Source organism: Schistocerca cancellata, chromosome 12, assembly GCF_023864275.1.
Source record: "Schistocerca cancellata isolate TAMUIC-IGC-003103 chromosome 12, iqSchCanc2.1, whole genome shotgun sequence".
NCBI lineage: Eukaryota > Metazoa > Arthropoda > Insecta > Orthoptera > Acrididae > Schistocerca > Schistocerca cancellata.
The window spans coordinates 39,014,786-39,021,203 of record NC_064637.1 but is presented as its reverse complement, the minus strand read 5'-3'; the positions used below and the strand labels follow the sequence as shown (position 1 = coordinate 39,021,203).

Below are 6,418 nucleotides of genomic sequence, written 5' to 3'. Positions count from 1 at the left end.
CAGCGATTTTGGACAACAGGAGAACTGCCTTCGACGTTTCCATGATCCCATACCACTGGTCGGCGTCTAGCAGCATTCGGGTCAGGCATTTGGCATTCGATGTGTAGGCTGCCATTAGCACTGCAACACAGACGACTGCGTTTAGAGTGCGCTGCAACCAGGAAGCATGGAGTGCTGATGTGATCATCGTTGGCGAGTACGGCAGTGACCCTGTGGAAGGGTTCAGTTCTTCCAGCGTCTTGGAAAGGCGCAGGCAGCGTTACTCCCACTGCTATGTTGTGGAGAGCCATGCAGTGTGACTTCAGGTCATGGCCGGAAGTGATTGATGGAAGTGAGACAGTACATTGTTGCATCAGACGTTCTGCGTCCTCTAGTGTTACCTCTCCAGCAACAGTACCACGAGGCCATTTTTCGACAGAAGAGCGCTCATCCACATGTACATTGATCTATCTGTGTGATGTTCAGGCACTGCCGTGACCAAAAAGATCCCCATATCTATTCCCCATAGGTCATGTGTGGGAACAATTCGGACATTGTCCCAGAGCCAATTTCCAAAATATTAAATATTTGGCTCGGGGAAAAATACGACAGCTTTATGATCCCCTTTCCAATCGATTCAGTGCATGCATCCATTCCAGGAGGGTGCAACATAATACTAGTAAGTTGGCTTGTTCTGCCAAATTCTTCATGAATTTGACCCAGCATTGTAATCGATGGCCAATGGCCTTGCCGTAGTGGTAACACCGGTTCCCGTCAGATCACCGAAGTTAAGCGCTGTCGGGCTGGGCTAGCTCTTGGATGGGTGACCATCCGGTCTGCCGAGCACTGTTGGCAAGTGCGATGCACTCAGCCCTTGTGAGGCAAACTGAGGAGCTACTTGACTGAGAGGTAGAGCTCCGGTCTTGAAAATTGACATATGGCCGGGAGAGTGGTATGCTGACCACACGCCCCTCCATATCCGCATCCAGTGACGCCTGTGGTCTGAGGATGACATGGCGGCCGGTCGGTACCGTTGGGCCTTCATGGCCTGTTCGGGAGGAGTTTAGTTTTTATTGTAATCAATGAAATAACATCACATCCTCTGTCAGCCTGTGAACTTTCATTTTGCCTCATCATCTTCTTCAGGGTGGGTCACATTTTTGTCGCTACTGTAGTTCCATTTCATTGCATTTTACAGTCTGAAGGACAGACTGACTGTCTCCAATAGATATATGCATGCAGTGCACTTTCAACTTATGTGACTAGTAATCAGCATATCAAGTTTGTACAAGCATTTCTTCAGTTAAGGATAAGAACACTTTCTGTTTAATATGTTTAATCCATACTTCCACACTACTTTAATAGCATGATGCATAGATGCACACTCCTGCCCATGTGCCTCTGTATGAAGGTGGGGGAGCTGGAGGCACATTACGAGCTATGCTTACCCAAACAGGCAGACTTGTGAGGGCAGCTGACGTTAGGCCACTTACAGGATCTTGCTTATGCGCCATCACTCATCATAACAAAACGATTGATATGTGAGCCCAGATGCTGCTAACAGCTAGTTATCTACACTGATAATAAATCTGTAAAACCATCAAGTCTGTCTGTTTGCCTATGGACATGCCAATCGCCAAAACTACTAAACAGATGTTCATGGGGTTTTGCAGGTAACTTGAGTACAGCTTCGGGCACCATTGTTTGTTGTTGTTGTTGTGGTCTTCAGTCCTGAGACTGGTTTGATGCAGCTCCCCATGCTACTCTATCCTCTGCAAGCTTCATCATCTCCCAGTACCTACTGCAACCTACATCCTTCTGAATCTGCTAGTGTATTCATCTGGTGGTCTCCCTTTACAATTTTTACCCTCCACGCAGCCCTACAATACTAAATTGGTGATCCCTTGATGCCTCAGAACATGTCCTACCAACCGGTCCCTTCTTCTAGTCAAGTTGTGCCACAAATTTCTCTTCTCCCCAATCCTATTCAATACCTCCTGATTACGATCTACCCATCTAATCTTCAGCATTCTTCTGTAGCACCACATTTCGAAAGCTTCTATTCTCTTCTTGTCCAAACTATTTATCGTCCATTATAAAAATAAAATTATTGAGATATCTTAGCACGACTTTTTTTAAATTTCAAAACGGTACTTACTTAAAACACGCCTCGTACATTTCGCGTTAGACCTGTGAAGACTGGATACCAGAAATTTGGGCTCATATGGACACAGTCGTTTTCCCCTCACTCTATTTGCGAGTGGAACATGAAAGGAACTGGCTAGTTGTGGAACGGGGTATCCTCCGTCACTTACGGCACAGTGGCTTGCGAAGTATCTGTGCAGATATAGAGATATCGACTCTATCCACATAATTTATTTTGTTTTCCTTTCGTCGCTCCCCGCTAACGTTAATCGTGATGCTACTGTACCACCGAGCTCTTCATTCTCCTTTTCGGGTTCACCAATAAGCACTTACAATCACTCGAACAGAACAGGTAATAAACGTCACAGATACAGACCGCGCTAGTGTACAGTCGTATCGCACAGCTATGGCGGTGTGTTCCGAGAATACAATGTATACAGAGATGAGCTCTCCCCTCCCTCTCCAGGAGCGATACACGAGGCCAAATAAAAGCACCAGAGTCCGGTATTCATAAGGCGGAGGTAGCGGAGAGCGCGAGATGAAAAAGTAAGGTACGCTGTCCCTGCGAAGGGACAACACAAGGGTCGGACGGAGGCGCGTCTGGCCAGCAGAAATATTGACTATAAAATATTTCATGCGACCGACCACTGCGCTCGGGTCACCATATTATTTTTCATAGCGGTGCGCCAGAAACTTTCGCGTCGGGCAGTATAGCTTTCTCGCTATTTGTGTATATTGGAATATCTCGGGTGCGGTCGGTCGGCGTTCCACCGTGGATATATATACGTATATGTACACATATACAGACACACGAGCCCAAAAATCCCCGTCTCTTCTATTAGGCTGTCGGCGGTGCGCGGAAAAGGCAAGGGGGCTGGCTATGCTGGCAGTAGGAAGTAAAAATAAACTTTGACCGGCTCTTCTTTATTGGCAGGCGGCGGCCAACGGTGAAAGAGAAGGGGAAAGGGGAGGAGAAAGCTAGGGGGAGGGGCATGGAAAGGGGAGGGGAGGGGGCTGAAATGTGGGGCCACCGGCCAGCAGAGGGCAGAAGTATGCAAAACGTCTTTTATCGGCGCGGTATTAAAAAGTTGCGGTCGCGACCGGAAGGGGGAAGTAGGTCTAAGAAGACGACAGGGGATGTGGGTGGGGGGAGGGGAGAGGAACAACATATTGTTATCCTGCAGGACATCACTTTTGTCCACATGAACGGCCCACCCTTCTCCGGCGGCTGAGACAAAGGAACCGTATCGGGCTATGTAAATACCGAACGGGTCTGAGAAAACGCACAGTGTCTCAGAAGACTGTATGGAGTAGACCGCCGATGATGTCTTTCAACATTAATAACAAAGAATAATTCCATGATGGACTGATTGGCACAACAACCGCTTTCCGTAATTATGTAAGGAGACAGTCACGGTCGCAAAGTTATTTTTATTACAAACAACGTGTTTCACCTGGTTAACGCTTCCTCAGATTTTCTGAAACAAGAGGAAAAGTAAGGATGTAATTACAAAAAAAAATTGCAAGTTAAGTGGCATGGATCTAAGCTGCGCCGACGTTTTAAAAATTATTTTTAAAAAAATTAAAAAAATCAACACTTCAATTTACTGACGAGAACTGTGAAAGATTTATTTGTTGAGTAGATACCCCATCTTTTCTTTAGAAGTGATGCTAGAATATCGTATGGTTGACAGACGTCGTAAGGAAGGAAAGGACCATATTCTTCGGATACATCCTCTGCATCTATCACGACAGTTCATCAAACATCAGATAACGCAGTTTCTTGTAAATAGGGGGACCAAAGTTCGCTGGCTCCAAGAGGTATAAAGGCTCTGGCCACTATGGGACTTGACATCTGAGGTCATCATTCCCCTAGAACTTAGAACTACTTAAACCTAACACACATCCATGCCCGAGGCAGGATTCAAACCTGCGACCGTGGCGGTCGCGCGGTTCCAGACTGAAACGCTTAGGACCGCTCGGCCACACCGGCCGCCATGTATAAAAGGATCGGGAAGAAATGCCATTACAGAAAACAGAGATTTACAGCAGGGTGACTTTCAAATAAGAAATTCAGTCATCCGTTTCCATGGCAGATTTAGAACCATAGCTAAATCATTGTAGACAGAAGAACGAAAAAGGTGGAGCAGCACCCTCCATACCGCTTCCAAATGACACCATTTGCTGAGGACGACCCGGCGGTCGGTCGGTCCCGACTGATTCGTTTGAGACCAGAGTGGCGGAGCTTTATACAATGTTTTTGCTCATCTGTGTACGTTCAACAGGTAAATTTAGTTCTCGGCTGTCACGTGAAACGCCGCTTTGCACCTGTTGGGCACTGCTGGCGTGCTCCACAAAGATCAGTGAGCGGCGGGTGTGTACGACACTGTACGTGCCGGCGCCTAAACACGGCGTCTGCCAGCTCGGCTGTAACAAGTGCCGCGCCGTTTGAAGTGCGGGGGCGGGGGTGGCGGCTGCCCTGGCGCCGGCTGTAATTGATCAGGCGGCTGGAGGCCGGACAGCCGCACCGCACCAATTACGCCGCCCTGGAGGGAAAGGGGAACCCCAGCTGTGGACCGGCGCCGGCGCGGCGCCGGCAGGTGGACGGGCGAGACGCAGGCCTGCCACACCACGCCGGGGAAGGCAAAACTCCCTAACACCTTGTCTCAGCTTCACAGCGGCCACATCAGCTAGTATGGTTATACCAACGTTGCTAAGGACACCAGGTTCTGAGAGGCAAAGCTATAGAAGGCGCTTAGGTAGCAATGTCACTATACTAGTCACTCCCCTCTCTCGAAAGTCCTAGTACCTTTCCACCTGTACAATCTTGTGCCGCAAGGAAGCAAAAGAGAGGATGTTATGGGTGGCCGGTATCCATTTTCTGCAACACAAATGCATCTGCAGATTAATACGGTTCTTTATTTACAGGAATTGGAAACTTGAATAGAGTCTATGTCTTGTGTTACAAGCTCATCAATAATAGTCCTCCTGCAGATAATATCGTTAATCTTCCTACTTCAAACTTTAGTCCCTCGGCTGGTAAGGTACAAGTCCCGCTATGGTCACTAACCTAGTGGCTATGTACTATAGTAGCCTATGACGTGAACTGAGCTCGCCTTGCGCATCTACTGACAGACGACAAACTGGAGTGTGAGTTAGTGAGGACATCAGGTCAGCGGCTGTGGCCTAAATACTTGCTGTCGAGAGGGCGTTGGCGGCTCGTTGCTAGTCGATGTGTCTCTGGCCTCTCTCGTGATAGGCCCTCTTGATCCTGCCATACTTATCGATCTTCGCACTTCATCTTCGCCGACCGGAATACTTACGCCACCACTTACCCTCCCCTCCTCTCTCTCTCTCTCTCTCTCTCTCTCTCTCTCTCTCTCTCTCTCTCTCTCTCTCTCTCTCCTTTAATCTCTTCTCTCTGCTCCTTACCTGAATACATCTACCTTGCTTTTTCTCTCTTTTTTTCCCAGTTTTCCATTAGTCCTTTTCCCACTTCTTCCTCTCTCTATTTGCTTCTTTCCCTTCTGTCCATCTCGTCCTACACCCCTATAGGTCCATCTCCTCCCCAGCCTCTCTTCGTTCATCTCTATTTCCTCCTCTTCCCTCTCCATCCACCTCCCCCTACTTGTGTCCGTCTCCACCTTCGCTCTCTGCCTCTCCATCTCTGCTTCTTCCATTCTCCCTCCAGGTCGTCACCCCCACCCAAATTGGAGGTTGCTGGTTCTTAACCGCACAGTATGTCTTTCCAGATACTAAGTACTATGTGTAAGTTTGGTTGAAATCAAATCAGGAGCTTTCCACTTGTGGCTTTCCCCATCTATGCACTTGTTACGTGTCACATGTGTTGATCAAATTTTACACGTATTTGACCTGTATCTCTAGCGAATTTCGCCCTGCAGCTCAGTATTTAGGACGATATATCACCTGAACTATGTGTCGTACAGTGATACAATTTTTCGGGTACTTTCATACTTTCATTGATTTCTGCGAATACTGTCTGCCAAACGTGTTGCGAATATACAGGGTGATTCAAAAAGAATACCACAACTTTAAAAATGTGTATTTAATGAAAGAAACATAATATAACCTTCTGTTATACATCATTACAAAGAGTATTTAAAAAGGTTTTTTTCACTCAAAAACAAGTTCAGAGATGTTCAATATGGCCCCCTCCAGACACTCGAGCAATATCAACCCGATACTCCAACTCGTTCCACACTCTCTGTAGCATATCAGGTGTAACAGTTTGGATAGCTGCTGTTATTTCTCGTTTCAAATCATCAATGGTGGC

General features: G+C 47.3%; 1 pseudogene; it reads left to right on the top strand.

The window, feature by feature from the left end:
* Positions 1-716: 716 nt before the first annotated feature.
* Positions 717-834, top strand: LOC126109984 (5S ribosomal RNA; annotated as a pseudogene).
* The last annotated feature ends 5,584 nt before the right edge of the window (positions 835-6,418 follow it).